Source organism: Polistes dominula, unplaced genomic scaffold, assembly GCF_049000335.1.
Source record: "Polistes dominula isolate Pdom_NZ unplaced genomic scaffold, Pdom_raw_medaka contig_15, whole genome shotgun sequence".
NCBI lineage: Eukaryota > Metazoa > Arthropoda > Insecta > Hymenoptera > Vespidae > Polistes > Polistes dominula.
In genome coordinates this window covers 1,013,681-1,030,995 of record NW_028300915.1, presented here as the reverse complement: position 1 = coordinate 1,030,995, position 17,315 = coordinate 1,013,681, and the positions used below count along the sequence as shown (strand labels likewise).

Here is a 17,315-nt window from a genome sequence, read left to right as displayed (position 1 = left end):
GTATAAGAAAAAAAAAATAATAATAATAATAAGAAGAAGAAGAAGACGAAGAAGAAGAAGAAGAAGCTGGCGCGTTGAGGAGGGAGGGGAGGGTGGTTGCCACCCCTCGAAGCACGCTTGCGCCGAGTTGAAAGAGGGTAGGTAGGAAAGAGAAGGGGATTTGGTAGAGGGGTGGTAGAAGGTGCGGAGGCCTGGTACGACCGGGGACGCCGTCAGAACGGCGTCGCGACGCGAACCTTTTGCGTCCGTCAGCCCTTACACACTCTCTTTAACTTCTGTCCGAGAACATTCAACATTGAAAAGAGAAAGAAAGTATAGACCATCAAAATAAACATTATATATATATATATATATACATGTATTCATATATATATATATCTATATATCTATATATGTACATATAATAAAAATAAATTGATCAATTAAAAATACGATTATAAATTATATCGTAAAAATAAAGAAGAAGAAAATAAATAAAAACGGAAAATGTGAAATAAAAAATAAATTTAAAGAATAAGAAATAAAAATTGAAAAAAAGAAAAAAATAAATCAAAATAAAAAGTCAATTTTTTTGCTTTTGTTAAGAATAATAATATTAAAATAATAATAATAAGAAGAAGATGAAATATGAATTGCAGTTGTAATAAAAAAAAAAAAATCAATAAATAATTGATCTATCTTTCTTTCTCACTCACTCACTCACTAACTAACTAACTAACTAATTCACTTATTTAAATAAATCGTCTTATTAATTGGTGTTAAATCTGTTTCTGTATAAACACACGATAAATACACATAGTAGACACACACACACACACACACACAAACATAGACGTATATAAGTTTATTCGTTCGTGTGATTTTGGAATGGTCGATTTTCGAGAGGTCCGCGTACGCTTCGTGGGACTTTTATTCCTTACGGGTTTTTATCGAATATAAATAATTCAAGAAACAAGAAGAAGAAGAAGAAGAAGAAGAAGAAGAAGGTGAAAAACGGTGAGAAAAGGTGAGAAGAGAAGAGAAGAAAAGAAAAGAAAGGAGAGAAAGAGAGAGAGAGGGAGAGAAAAGAGGGTGAAGAAACGTGAAGAAGGAAAAGGTTGACAGTTTTCGTTGACATTTTTTTGTTAGATCCGATCGGTGAAGAAAAATCTTTGAGAGAAACATAAAGAGAGACAGAGATACTGAGATAGAAATACAGTAGTGAGAGAAAGAGAAAGAGACAGCGAGAAAGAGAGAAAGAGAGAGAGAGAGAGAGCGGGAAAGAGCCAATTCAGACGACGTAACAGGTATGTGCAAGCAACCCTACTACTACTACTATTACTATTACTATACTACTACTACTACTACTACGATTATATACACGTTTACGTAATAACAGTATTCTTTTATTATTGTTATTATTATTATTATTATTATTATTATTATTATTATTATTATTATTATTATTAATCAATTGCTAGCATTTTGATGTTACCTGTACGCGTATCACGTAAAATATTTGATTTTGAAAATAATTCTTCTATTATTTCTACACATATACACATACAGACGATACTATTTGTATTATTTTTTCCTACAATTATATGAATGATTATTTAATAACATTTTTATTATAATTATTATTCAAGTGTTATTATTTTTATTATAATGATGTTACATGGTAATTGTTTTACTATTACGATAAAATTATTCTAATATTATTAATATTGTTTTTCTAACAATTATATGTGTGTGCACGATCATCTAATAACATCGTCCTCGTTGTAATTATTATTATTATTACAATATTGTTATTGATGTATTATGAAAAAAAAAAGATATTTGATTCATTAACGATCAGAAATTGAAATTGTTCAATTAATATTGCAATAACAATTGAATTAAATCATCCGCATATTAGCGTTCAACTCTTATCGCGAATTTTATATTTCTTTTGAAATAACACGGATGAGATGCAGTACGGGGAATTAATGGGGGGAAAAAGAGATCGTCCTACGTCAACCATCATAGTGGTATTGGTGTTGGTGTTGGTGGAGGTGTGTGGGGGTGGTTGTGGGGGAGGCTTTTTGCTTTTTCGATTCCGTCGTCTTCGAAGAAGTTGAATGAGGATAAAGCCGACGTGACACGCGATCCGATCGTATCGATGTGAAAACGTTAGTCCGATACAAAAAAAAAAAAAGGAAAAAAAAAAATAAAGAAAGAAGGACAGTAAGTGAGTGAGTGTATGTGAGAGAGAGAGACAGAGAGAGAGAGAGAGAGATGTAGAAATGGATACAAATGGAAATACACGCGGAACAGAACGCGTGTTTTTTTTGTTTTGTTTTTGTTTTATCCTAGTCTTTTTCTATTTGTCTTTTTGTTTTTTGTTCGTGTTTCCTTTTTCATGTTCATCTTTATTTCAATTTTGATCATTTACCATTCAATACTGTTTCTTCGTTATAAACGTAGTTAATGAATTTATTATTTATAATATTAATAATAATTTAACAAGACACTTTAGTGGTTTGATTTTTTCATTGATCACTAATCTCATTCATCCTTGACACACTTCAGGTTTTATATTATTAATATTTAGTTTTATTTATAATAATATTTTATATAAATATTTTACTTTAGTATTTATATAAATACTAATATATTATAGTTTGATATTATTAATAGAGTGAAAAAAAATATATAATATAATATTTATTATATTATTATTAATATTATATATAATATTATATTGTTATTATTATAGAATAATAATAATATAATATTTTATATAAATACTAACATAATTTTATATTATGAATAGAATGAAAAAAAAATAAAATAATATATAATATAATATTTATTATATTATTATTAATATTTTATATAAATGCACACTACTTTACTATTTATATAAATACTAACATAATTTTATATTATTAATAGAAAGAAAGAAAGAAAGAAAAAAATAGGAAAACAAAACGTGACAATTGACATTTTGTATTTAAAACTATTCCAATATTTCCACCCTCCTCCACCCTCTCCCCTTAAAAAGAAAACAAGTTCGGAAAAATATGAAACAATAATATGAATTTATTTAGGTAAAAAATAAATAAAAAATTCAATTAAGACAATTCTAACGAATGATCAAGAGACTTTGAATGTAAACAATAAAATATTAAACGATAAATTATTACGAACGAATGAAATCGATAGACAGAGAAAGAGAAAGAGAAAGAGAAAGAGAGAGAGAGAGAGAGAATAAAGTTTTCATACGTTTTGTTAATTAAGTTTTAGAGAGAGAGAGAGAGAGAGAGAGATCTCTGATAAAAAGTGTGATAGAATTCTGTCTATTTTCTTCATTTAGGATGAAAACTCCAAAGGTAATATATTGACCAACACACATACACACACACACACAACACTTACTATACACCAGTATAGTAAAACCTACACATTCTGTTCCATTCGATATCGATCGATAGTATTGGGCCAATATCTCCGTCTAGTAATATTTTTTTTGACCCCCCTCCTCTCACCTCCCTATACGACACCACTTCGCTTATATTTCCGTTATATTAAAAGTGAAATTTCTTTTTGACCGATTGAATATTTTTTTCTTTCTTTTTCTTTTTCTTTTTCTTTCTCTTTTTTTACTTCGATATATATTCTCGTTCTTTCGTTCTTTCTTAGTTTGGTAAAAGTTCGTTCCTTCGTTCGTTCGTTCGTTCCTTCGTTCGTTCGTTCGGTTGGAATACAGAGATCGTAAAAGGACACTTCAAGACCGATTTGGGACAAACCAACCTCCAACCAACCCCCCCAAGCCCCCCTTCCCCTCCCTTCCTCCCTTTCAGCTTCCCTTACCTATCGTTAATATTTACGAACTTCCAGGAAAGTTCTTTTTGAAGTGTTATGATCTTTTCCACTACCCCCCCTCCACCCACCCTCCTCTACCCCTCCCCTTTCCTCTTCCCCTCTCCCCCCTACAGATCGAATAATAATGCTTCGTCGTGTTCTTCTACCTTTCAAACTTATCCAAAAGAGATACCTTCTTTTTTTATTTTTTGTTTTTTGTTTTTTGTTTTGTTACGTCGATCGAAGGATTTACTTTAGCGAAGTTTGGAAATGTGCACTTTTTTATTTTGTTTTGTTTTGTTTTGTTCTTTTTTTGTTTTCATTCTTTAATAAATATTTATGAAATATTGCTAATAACCCCCCCATCAAAAAGGTTTTTTCTTTGTATTTTTTTTTTTTTTTTGGTATATCGATTTAAATTCATTTAACAAACACGTTTGGAATGTTCTTTTCTTTTTTTTTTCTTTGTTTCTTTTTTCTAATAAATATTTATTTTATAAAAAATATTGTTCAAACTTATGAAAAGATTTCTTTTTGTTTTTTTTTTTTCAATAAAATAGAATAATTTATCATAGTTTTGTACAGTTAAGAAATTAGAATTGATTTACGTATCTAACTAAAGAATAATAATGAATGTAATATTCTCGCTATAAAATAAGAAAAATGAAAACGGTGTAGAAAAAAAAAAAAAATTGGAGTGTGTATCGGTCATCGATAAAACCACCGTTTAAATTTTATATTTAAAACTTCGGTATACCATCGAATATTTTCAATAATTTCCTAACAAGTTTAAATGTAAATGAATTTAAAAAAAAAAAAAAAAAAAAGAAAAGTGAAATTCTTCCGAAAAATGTGGTATTTCAATGATACGATACAATACGTTAATTTCATTTTCGAAATAAAAAAAAAAAAAAGAATAAAATTATACAATCAAACAAGAATAACAAAAAGAAGAAGAGAAAGATAAAAAATAAAAAAAAAATAGATAAATTCAAAGAGGAAATTCGAAAAGAAGAAAATATATCTTTGAGTTTGTTTGAAAATTGATTTTTCACGTATAGAAATTCAATATATATATATATATATATATATATTGGGAAAATCGATTTGCGTAGGGTGATGTTGTGTATATTCATTTTTAACGAATAATGTATATCTCGTGAACTTTACACATTCGTTGTTTAACGTTAAATGATATTTATATTTAAATTTACAAAAAAAAAAAAAAAAAAGAAAAGAAAAAACCAATTAAAAGAAAAGAAAAGGAAACAAAAAACAGATGTGTGCAGATCACACACGGTAGAAGTGAAACTTTGAAAGAAAACCACCAAGCTTCAAAATAATTGAATTGTAATACAGTGCCATCTATTGAAAGAACCTTACAGAACCTAGATAAACTCTAAATATAAAAATCTTTAAATTAGTAATAAAAAATAATTATTAAAAATTGCGATAAAAATTGTGCTATGTGCTGCTAAGTTAAAAAAAAAAAATCAAATTTCAATTAAGATAATGTTGAGTAATTTCAAAATTATTAGTGGACAAACATATTGTGATACTGAATTTTTATATTTAGAATTTAATTAATTAATTAATTAATTAATATATAGAATTAAATTATATATTGAATTTTATTAATTAATTCATTATTTTTGTTTGATCGGGGTATCACGGTTTCTTCCGTTTCACGGATTTTCAAATTACCCTGATTATTCTAAAGAAATGTTCACTTACAAAAAAAAAAGAAAAGATAAAATTGTACACGTATGACAAAAACGTCAAAGATAAATATTATATAATAATATATCTAAATGGCTTTTTATTCATATTATTGATGTATAAACAACGCCGTCCCCCCCCCACCCACCCCCAACGTGCAACAAAAGACAAATTCTCATTTTGCAGATTAATGAGATATTATTTTTAGTCAACGTTAATAACATATACATTGATGAGAAATACGTAATACGTGTGTAACTTGCATACGAGAGAATATGTATACTAATGTTGTTTATAACGATAAACTATAGATAATCTAAAAATAACCTTAGTAGTATCGATGTCACTTTGATAATGGGAAAATAAATTAGACTTGGTAGAATATTGAAAATTACGATCGATATAATACATCATAGCCAGTTGTTTCATTTGAGTATGTGTGGTGTAGATTACCGTGTGGGTATGATAACTATATGTGTTTTAATAAACGTGTGTGCACATATTATAAAGTTAACGAAAAATAATTAAAAAGATAAATACATAACCGTAGAAAATCATCAAATGTATTTGAAGGATTATTGTAACCTACAAAAAAAAAAAAAAAAGAAAAAAAAAACCAATTCGTATTTTTAGACGATGTTATTAAAAAGTCAACTCACTTTTACAAATTGAATCATTTCATTTTTACATTAATTTAACTTGTAAAAAACATTTCCAAGTTTACTCTTAAATATTAACCCTTTGTTCATTGAATTCATTTTCAAAAAAAAAAACAACAAATTCTTTACCCATATGCATTATTCTATTTCTCTCTCTCTCTTTCTCATTGTCATTGTCTTTCTTATCCTTACTTTAAGATTATTATTCATGTAAAAACTTTAGTTTTTCCTTTTCTTCCTTTTATACCTACTCACAAATTTATTCTTTCGTTTTAGACGAAAATTCCATTTCCTTTTTTTCTTTCTCTTACATTTTTTGTACTTATACATATATATATATAAAACTGTTTGTCCTAGGTATTCTTTCTCGGGGGTGTCGTTACAAACGAAAAAGACGAATCCAGGAAATTCTTCTCACGTATCAAACACACCCTTTTATTTTACCCCTAGCCTTTCCTTTCCAACCTACAAACGGGGGTTTAAGTACCTTGTTTTTCCTTTTTTTCTTTTATCCATTCTTTCCTTCTTCTTCCTATTTTCTATTTTTTTCTTTCTTTCTTTCTTTCTTTCTTTCTTTCTTTCCTACATCAACTTCTTCTACTTTTCTACTTGTAACAAAAAAAAAAAAAAATAAAAAAAGAAAGTAACGAAACTAACGTCGGCAAAATAACTCATTCTAACTTCCACGACCCCCCTCCCTCCCCTCTCCTCCCCTCCCCATCCCCTTTACTTACTCCTCCTTCTTCTCTACTTCTATCCCATACCCAACATTTTCTTTCTATAGAAATTAACGTCATAAATCAAACCGTACGTAGTACAGCACCTTACACCACCATTTCACCACTTTTTTTTTTTTTTCAAGCTTTACGATTAAAAGCAAACGCGAGATCGTGTTTCAACGTGAAATCAAATGGGTCAAATGGATCAAAAAGGGAATAACCGGAAATACCTGGAAATTTGACGTCACGTTGACGATAGTAACTTTCTACGTCATTCGTCGTATAGTAGTCGTCATTCGTAGTAGTAGTTGTCTTAGTCGTCATCATTTGGTGATCCAATGGAAAACGATTTGAGCTTTCCTATGCATCCATATTATAAACTACACCCACATACATGCATACATACATATATAGATGTGTATAAATAGTATCATAGTTGAGACATTCACTCGTGAATGGAATAAGGTTGAGAATATGGGAAATAGTTGATGGATGAACCTTACGTTTCCAAAGAGATTTGATTAACGATCATGAATTCTGCTTAGAATGCATCATCTTATAGATTTTAGATTATAATTCATTCCACAATTTTCCTTTTATCAAATGGTAACGCTAACATAATTTCGCATTAATCTTCGTTTATTGGGTTTTTGTTTTTTTTTTTTATTATTATTACAAATTCAAATTTTGATTTCTATTTTAATTGAACAACTTTTAATGTGTTCATTAATGTTTCATTTGATTAATCTTTGCTTTACTCACACTTGGTCCAAAGGAGACCAACCCAGACCTTTTTTGCAACTTGAGTCATTTTTTTTTTCAATTGTTCAACTTTGGTAATTTGTTTGTCCGCAATAAACTCTTAAACTACTGAATCGATTTTAATCAAATTTTGCAAACTGTTTGCAGTTTCATTCAACTTGAAGGATAGGATAGTTAGCCAATAGATGGCGTTATGTTATATTTTAATATATATAAAATTACGTGTTTAAAAACGTGTGTATCGGACTGATTGTGAGTCACAGCAACGCGTGACGGAGCACTTCTAGTAATATAATATGATTTATCGTACTATTTCAAGTTGAAACATAACAGGAGACAAATGATATGTAAGATTTAGTGTCAAAAAGAAAGAAAGTAAGAAAGAGATAAATAGATAGCAAACACCACTTTTGATTGCTTGCTCTAATACACTTTATATCTTCTTATGAAACTTTTTTTACAAAGAAGAAAAGAAAAGAAAAAAAAAAAAAGAAAGAATAGGATAAAAAATGATGGAGAACAAGTTACTTAAAGCTTAGTATGGAAAATTTAACGACAAAAGTTACCAAAACTCGATGAAATTAAAATGAAACGACAATCTGTCCGATGTAAACTAAAGAAGAAGAAGAAGAAGAAGAAGAAGTAGAAGTAGAATCAAAAAAAAAAAAAAAAAAAGAGAAACTAAGTAAATGAAGAGATACAAGAAACCTTTTTTTTTTTTTTCTTTTTTTTCATTTTACTATGATATTTTTTAATAGTCTTTTCTTTTTCTAATCCAATAATAATAAAAAGAAATAAAAAAAAAGAACTTTATTACTTTTCTTCGAGTTATTTTTGAAAATTAATCTAGTCAAATCGAAAAAGTTTGCCAAATACACACATACAGCAACAGCAGACATAAAACATATAAATATACACACACATACGCACACACACACACCTTATAACCCACCTACACACTAAAAATAAACGTAAAAACCGTAAAGGTAAAATAACAGAAGGAAGAAAGTACATAAAATAAGAAAAAAAAAAAAAATAAAAAGAAAAAGAAAGGTCAAGTTAATTCGTTTCGAAGCAACCCTCCCTCCCTTCCTCCCTAACTCCCTCCCTAACTCCCTCCCATCCTCCCTCGTTCCATGTGTCTTAACGCTTGCTTGCAATTTCGTTTTCCAACTCGTATTCGTTATTCCTGACAAATTAAATTCCGTACAAAGCGGCAATAGTGTGTAGCAAGTCTAGGAAAACCTTAAAGAAAGATAGATAGATATATATATATATATATAGAAAGATAGTAAGAGAAAAAGATAGATTGTGTAACCATGTAAGAAGAAGAAGAAGAAGAAGAAGAAGAAGAAGAAGAAGAAGAAGAGGGTTGGTTAGGGTGTAAGAAGAAACAGTGACCTCTTTAAATGACTCCATTTTCTTATCTCATAGACAGAACCTACGTTATGATATCACCCAACCCTTCCTTTTCCTTTCCCTTTCCTTTTCTTCCCTTAACTTCTCTTCCCTCCCTTCTCACATCACCCCATCAAACCGTCTGTCTCATTCCTCCCCATTTTCTTATCGTCTTTCTATGAAACATATGATTGAAGAATTACTTTATTACTTTCCAACTAACCAATCGTAAAACACCCTGAGTCATCCCTTATCGTAAGCCCTTTTTTCTGTGAAACGTAGGACTGTAAAAATATATATATTTTTTTTTTGTATTAACCAATTGGAAAGAATCCTAACATTCGTTCATTCATGTCGTGAAACATACGAGTCTTGTATTACGATTTATAGTGTCAAATTTAGCTCACGTGGTTTATGTGATAAAACTATAACCCATATACTGGGTGATTCATTTAAATCACTTCGAAAGTATGATAGTTGCAGCAATGTGAATAAGAACAAAGTTATATATATATATATGTGTACCGCATGAGTTAGAGAGAGAGAGAGAGAGAGACAACATCAACCTTTAGTTTTTTTTTGCTACTATATTCATGCAGAGACATTTCCACATACACAACAGCCTATGGTTTGTTTCCACTATCTGTAATATCTCTATGGGATAAATACGTCTTTCGTATATATTGATGGATTTGCGAAAGCGTATATATACGCTTTTAACAGTCAAATGGTTAAATACAATGTTATTTTATTCAACTTTATTTTTTCTTATCTAATTTTCTGCTACTATATGATACTTTCAGAACTATTTAGATGACAAGTTCTGGTGAATCACCCTGTATATATATATATATATATATATATAGTTAATATAGAGGTAAAGTAGAATATCCGTGTCAGTTTGTGCACTCGACTACGGTCATACAAATTGAAACGAATTTTACGAGGAGGAACGAATCCTCTCATTCTCTTTCTCTCTCTCTCTCTCTCTCTCTTTCTCGTTTGTTAATTTACTCGAACATAATTTACGCCTTGAATGTTACGAAAATAGCACCCCTCTTATCAACGTTATAAGTATACTCATAGTAATGCGTATGTGTATATGTATATGTATATATTTAACAATTAAAACTTGGATAATTCGTTAAATTTGTGAAATAATATAACTGAAATGTTAAAATAATGAATACTAACTAACCTGTTAAAAGTATGAAATAAGACAAATTTATTATTTAATTTTGATTGAATAGAAAAAATTCAATATATTATATGAATAATGAAAAATATATATCAAATAAAAATAAGTATGATAAACTAATTGAATTAATTGAAATAAGAAAACAATAAAAAATAAAATGGAAAATCTTTAATAGAAAATTAAATAGAATAATAAGACAAATTAATTATTTAATTTTGATTGAATAGAAAAAATTCAACATATTATATAAATAATGAAAAATCTATCAAATTTATTAAATCAAATAAAACAAAAAAAAAGTACGACAAATTAATTGAATTAATTGAAATACGAAAATGATAAAAAATAAAATAGAAAATCTTTAATAGAATAATAAGATAAATTAATTATTTAATTTTGATTAAATAGAAAAAAATTCAACATATTATATGAATAATTAAAAATATATTTAATAAAAAAAAAAAAATGGTATGACAAAGTAATAGAATTAATTGTAATAAGAAAAGAATAATAATAAAGAATACAAACTCATCAAACAACAAATCTTTAATAATCGATAATAATCGATAATAATTTAATTATGAACGATATACGATAGACGTTGTTAATAGACGTTCATTTTGTTTGTTAAAATTGTTTATTAATTCTTCTTGTAATTTACCGTGACCATATATAGTAATCATATTTAGTACGTCGCCCACATTGTCGAACGTCATCCAAATAGAAAGCTAGTTCGATGTACATATATTGCAAAATCAACGTAATATCACGTTTCACCTATTAAACGTATAAATATATATAGGTATATACAATACACATGCACACATACATATCTATCTATATATATATATATATATATATGGGTTAGATGCATTCATGAATACATGCATATATATCTACACTAAGAATTTAACATAGTCAACGTTCATAATATGCCTTCCCTTATGTAAAGCGTATCTTCGTCATTAATATCATAACATAGTCGACACCCTAATGCACACATTTCTGCATACATAATTTAGGACTCATGTTGTTTACCTTACGAATAAAAAATTCTTTTACTTTTTTTTTTTTTTATTACAATAAACAATAAAACAGAATCTTTTATTAAAATAAAGAGAGAGAGAGAGAGATCATGTGTGTGTGTGTGTGTGTGTATATATAGTTTATAATTTGTGGTATAGAATGAATTATTAATAATTTTTAATAATAAATATATCTCCCTTAGATTAACGGATGAGAATAGAGAGAGAGAGAGAGAGAGAGAGAGAGAGAGAGAAACAGAGGTTTATTAATAATAGACATTTTCATCATTCTATATGTGTGGTTCAACTAATATCATTTAAATATCTATGGTGTGTAAGGTACATAATAGTAGAATTATATCTGTATTGAAATATTAATACCTGTAGTATAAGGTAGATCATATTTTGTGATATAATTTAATTACAATAAAATATAATAATGAAATTAAATTAAAATAAAATAAATTGAAATAAAATATAATTAAATTAAAATATAAATTATAATACAATATAAAAATGTATATATTTAATAAATTAATTATTTTACCTTAGAGAATTATATTTTTAAATGATAAAAATATAACTAAATAATACTAAAATAATTAAATAAAAGAAAATAAAATAACTTGAAATAAAATAAAATATAATTAAATTAAAAACTAAAATTATAATATTTACAATATACAAATGTATATATTTAATAAATTAATTATTTTACCTTAGAGAATTATATATTTTAAATGATAAAAATTTTAACTAATATAACTAAAGTAACTAAATGATTACGAAATAAAATAAAATAAAATAAATTGAAAGAAAATATAATTAAATGAAAATATAATATAAATGTATGTATATATTTAATAAATCAATGATTTTACATAGAGAATTATATTTTTTACATAAATACAAATCTAACTGAAAATAATTTGTAATACAAATTACGAAGAAAATTTTAACAATAAATTAATAGATAGTCTTATGTTTTCATTTCATTGCAATAATTCCATAATGTTTTTTTTCTTCTCTTCTCTTCTCGAATCATTATCACAATAATTTGAACATTTTTGTAAAGATTATGGTATCATCCCATAGCGTACACTTTTAATCGATCTATTCGATGGGATACGTCGTTCGGATAGGTTTACTATCACTATCGTTACCCTATTATAGTTACTGTGCACAATTAAGCCTTGAGATTATCGTAAACTAGCATGTTTCGCTAATGAGGATTCCACAGATTCGTGCGAATTGCACCTAACTCTAACAATTTCATTTTCTTACCCTTCTCCACCCATCCTCTCCTCCTCCGCCACCTCCCTCCCTACCTCCCTCCCCCTTAATCGAATAGACTCATGGAAGAATTTGAAAAGGAGCATTTGTGGTTCAGAGATTAATTACAAACGAAACAGTAATCATTATCTCAGTTTATTTTACAAATTAAATATGGTTGATTTAAATCATACGAGATTCTTTTTGGTTATTTAATTAAATAATAATCAGAGATTAATTACAAACGAAATAATAATAATAATAATAATTATTATTATTATCTCGCTTTAATTAACAAATTAAATATTATGATTGATTAAAATCATCCGAGATTTTTGTTGATTATTTAATTAAATAATAATTAGAAATATATTTTTGCTTATCGTGTTATAACATATATTATAACAAAATAAATTCAATAAATAATAATAATAATAATAATAATATCTCAGTTTATTTTACAAATGAAATATTATGATTGATTTAAATCATACGAGATTCTTTTTGGTTATTTAATTAAATGATAATCAGAGATTAATTACAAACGAAACAATAATAATAATAATAATAATAATAATAATAATAATAATAATAATAATAATAATATTTCATTTAAATCTAGAAGAAAAAAAAATAATAATCTCTCTTGAAACGAAATGAAATGAAAAAAAAATCTATGCAAAAGTAAGGGGAAAAAAGTAAAGAAAAGAAAAGTAAAGAAAGATTTACCAATTTTATTTTAATAATGTTATAAACGTTAGTATTTTACGTAAAAAAAAAGAGAGCAAGAGAGAGAGAGAGAGAGAGAGAGAGAGAGAGAGAAAGAGAATAAAAAAAAAAAAGAAATAATAAATAAATACGATTCTTTTGAACGTTACTCGTAAAAGGTATATATATATATACTCTACATACTTTCCTTTCTACCCGATTAAAAACAACTTTAAATACGCTAACAAACTAGTACGCTCGTTTTCATCGTACTGCTGGAAATTCTCTCTCTCTCTCTCTCTCTCTTTCTCTCTTTCTCTTTCTGTCTCTTTCTCACTCTCACTCACTCTCTCTCTTTCTCTCTTTCTCTCTTACCTTTTGTAGACAAACTTCATAGAAATAAATACAATGCTATACATTTCGTTATCGCAACCATCGTTCGTTTTACTATGTGACGTTAACGTGACGGATCATTATGATTCATTTTCCTGTAAGAAAACTAAATTATATACTTTTACAAAAAAATAAAATATAATAAAAAAAAAATACAAAATTATAAAATAAAATAATATAATATATATTAACAAAAAATTAAAACAAATTAAATTCAATTAATACATTTATATACATGCATATATATTCATTTATATATATATATAATTACGTGTCACGTTTGTTTGTCCGCAATGGATTCCTAAACTACTGAACCGATTTTAATCAAATTTTCCACACTGTGTGCAGTTTCATCTAACTTAAAAGATAGGATAGTCTATATCTCAATTTATATCTTCTTAATATATATAAATTACGTGTCACTTTGTTTGTCCGCAATGGATTCCTAAACTACTGAACCGATTTGAACAAAAATTTTCCACCCTATGTGCAATTTCATTCAACTTGAAAGATAGGATAGTTTATATCTCAATTTATAATCGCAATATTATTTTATATAAATAAATATAATGGGTAAATGCATATATACATAATAAATATTTATCGAGAAAAAACATATTACCTATATATATATATATATATATATTTATATAAGAAAAACTTATCAACTATGTATGTCACAACAACTACTATCAACTTTGCTGAGATATATGTATGACATCATGTTAGTATTCCCTATGGACATTAGTAAAGATATTCCAACATGTTCTCGCGCAAAAATAAAGAACTGCACACCCCGGTGGTACGTAGTTATTTTCGCAAATGTAATTCGTTTCCGAGAAATGCGTTAACCTCTTGCATATACACACATACACATACATATACATACACACATACGCATTATTTCATCATATTTCCTATCCGTTCAAATATAAATCTACTTTGTTAGTTTTATCGTACACATTTACATACGCGTGCTTGTACAAGTATAATCCTCGTTTAAATCAAATTCCAAAATCAAATAGTTTTAACGAATATCTTATTTTTTTTTTTTTATTCTTCTTCTTCATCTGATAATAATAATAATAATAATGTAATATTAGTTAAAAATAAAATGATTGTGTAATTTTTTTTAAAGATAAATGAACAAAGATATAAAAAATCAATGAACAAAGTATAATATTTCATATTTATATAGAATATATATATATATATATATATATATTGAAATAATGATAAATTGAATAATTGAAATATTATTATTATTATTAGAGATTTAGATTAAAAAAAAAAGATTTAAAATATACAGGGTGATTCATCAGTTCCATGTATAATGGTCTGACATAGTAAATGTCAGTTAGTCAGAACTGTTGTACGATATGTGAAAGAAGTTTATTTAAATAATTCTCGCAGTTCATTTAATTAATAATAATACGTTTATGAAGGAAGTTTTGATGAAACATACTAACGACGTTCACTCATAGTAGTAGGTAGGTGTCCCGACCTACATTCTCAAATGATTATTTAAATATTTAATATCAATGAGGTTCTTCTCTCTGTGTGTTTACCTTATCTATTACTAATGTGTTTCGAATAGTAGTGAGAGAATGCTGTCGGATAATACGTATGTGTGTATGTATGTATGTGTAATATGTGGATAGAATAATACTATAAACGATAATATCATGATGCTATATCGAAATTGACTTGTTCATCAAATTAACTTTACAATAATAAATTAAATTACATTCCAATTACGTGAATATATTGAATGATTATTATTTGTTTGATTAATTACGATATCATATTGTATATTATGAAATAAATGTATATTAGAGAAAAATGAACGAATTTTTAATTCAATCTATAAATATTAAAGTTGGGGTAGGAAATGTAAACAAATTAACAAATGAAACATAGAATTTAGAGAAAATTAATTTTTAAGATAATCAATGTTATATTAGTTTTTTTTTTTTTTTTTTTTTTAATAATTAATATAATTTTTATATTATATATTATTATATATTATTTTTATATTATTTATATTATATTTTATTTTATTTAAAATAATGATTCCCTTTCGGGATACATGGTATTTATATTATATTATTTTATTATATTGTATTATATTATATTATATTATTTTATATTATATATTATTATTATTATTATTATTATTATTCTTTATATTATTTATATTATATTATATTATTTTATATTATATATATAATATAATATTAAAATTTAGTTATTATATTATATTTAGTAAAAATATTATTTAGTATTATTTAGTACCAAATATTAATATATATTTATATTATTATATATTATTTTTATATTATAAATAAAATTTTATATTATTTTATATTATATATATATAATAATAATAATAATTAAAATTTAGTTATATTATATTATATTTAGTAAAAATATTATTTAGTATTATTTAATACCAAATGTTTTAATTAATAAAACTATGATTTTCTTTCTACCACGATAAAAATATTCAACATATGAATTTTTTTTTTTTAATAAATAATAAAAATTGACAAAAAATGATAAACGTAAAATTCTTAAAAATTGAATTAAGGTTAAATAAAAAAAAAAAGGTATATATTTCTATGGTATCATAGTGATGGTGTTTAGCTGTTGGGTTTACAGTTGAAGTCACGCAACGTGAAAAATAGATGAAAGAAGTGAAGAAGTTCTTCTTCTTCTTTTTTCTTTTTCTTTTTTTCTTTTTTTTCTTTTTCTTCTTGTTGTCGTCATCGTTGTGTAGTATACTTTCATGCGAAGGAACTTCGCCCTTTTACTCCATACATAGTTGATTCCTTCGAAAAGAAAGAAGACCTTTGCAGGAAAGCGAAAAATAAAAAGAAAATTCTAAAGTTTAAAGAAGTAGATGTAGAAGTAGAAGAGTAAAAGTAGAAGTAGAAGTAGAAGTAGAAGTAGAAGTAGAAGAAGAAGAAAGATGGAAGAAAGTGTTAGAATGTTTTCACAAGAAAACGAACGGATGAACATCTCATTCGCACAAACCGTATGTTCAAGTGGATCGCGTGTTTTTAGAATAACACAGAGATAAAATGATATAAACCTATATACGAAAAGAAAAACAAACAAACAAAAACAAAAAAAAATAATACAAAAAGAGAAATAGAAAGAAAAAGATAGAAAATGTGCGAAGAATAGTTGAAAAGTGATGATGAGCCCTAAGAAAGAAACAAATATAATCAAAACAAAATAAAACAGAAGAAGAAGAAGAAACATAAATAAAAAGAAACGTGTAGGAAGTTAGAAAAAAATTAAAAAAAAAAATAAAAAAAAAATAGAAAAGAAAAGATGAACTTAAAAAGAAAGAAAAAAAAGTTTAGCGAAAAAACAAATATGTAAAGAGGAAGAAAACTTGTTATCGCATAATTTATAATTGTAATATTCTCTCTCTCTCTGTCTCTCTGTCTCTCTGTCTCTCTGTCTCTGTCTCTCTCGACAATCTTAATGTAACCTTTCGTGGGTTTATTACGAATTTTGAATAATAAAAAAAATAAAAAAATAAAAAATAAAAAGAAGTAAGAAAATAATTCAACTTTCTGAACACAACCTTAAGGGGAATAATAAATAACAATTTACGTAAAAA

At 26.3% G+C, this 17,315-nt stretch overlaps 1 protein-coding gene across 2 annotated transcripts in view; it reads left to right on the top strand.

Moving 5' to 3' along the window:
• The first annotated feature begins 201 nt into the window (after positions 1 to 201).
• Positions 202 to 17,315, top strand: part of LOC107072734 (uncharacterized) — a 96,375-nt gene continuing 79,261 nt past the window's right edge. Inside the window, exons 1-2 of one of the 2 annotated variants that reach the window (XM_089169995.1) lie at positions 202 to 1,006; positions 1,129 to 1,286. The gene's annotated coding sequence lies outside the window, so the exon portion shown is untranslated. The other variant, XM_015332906.2, reaches the window with a different exon arrangement.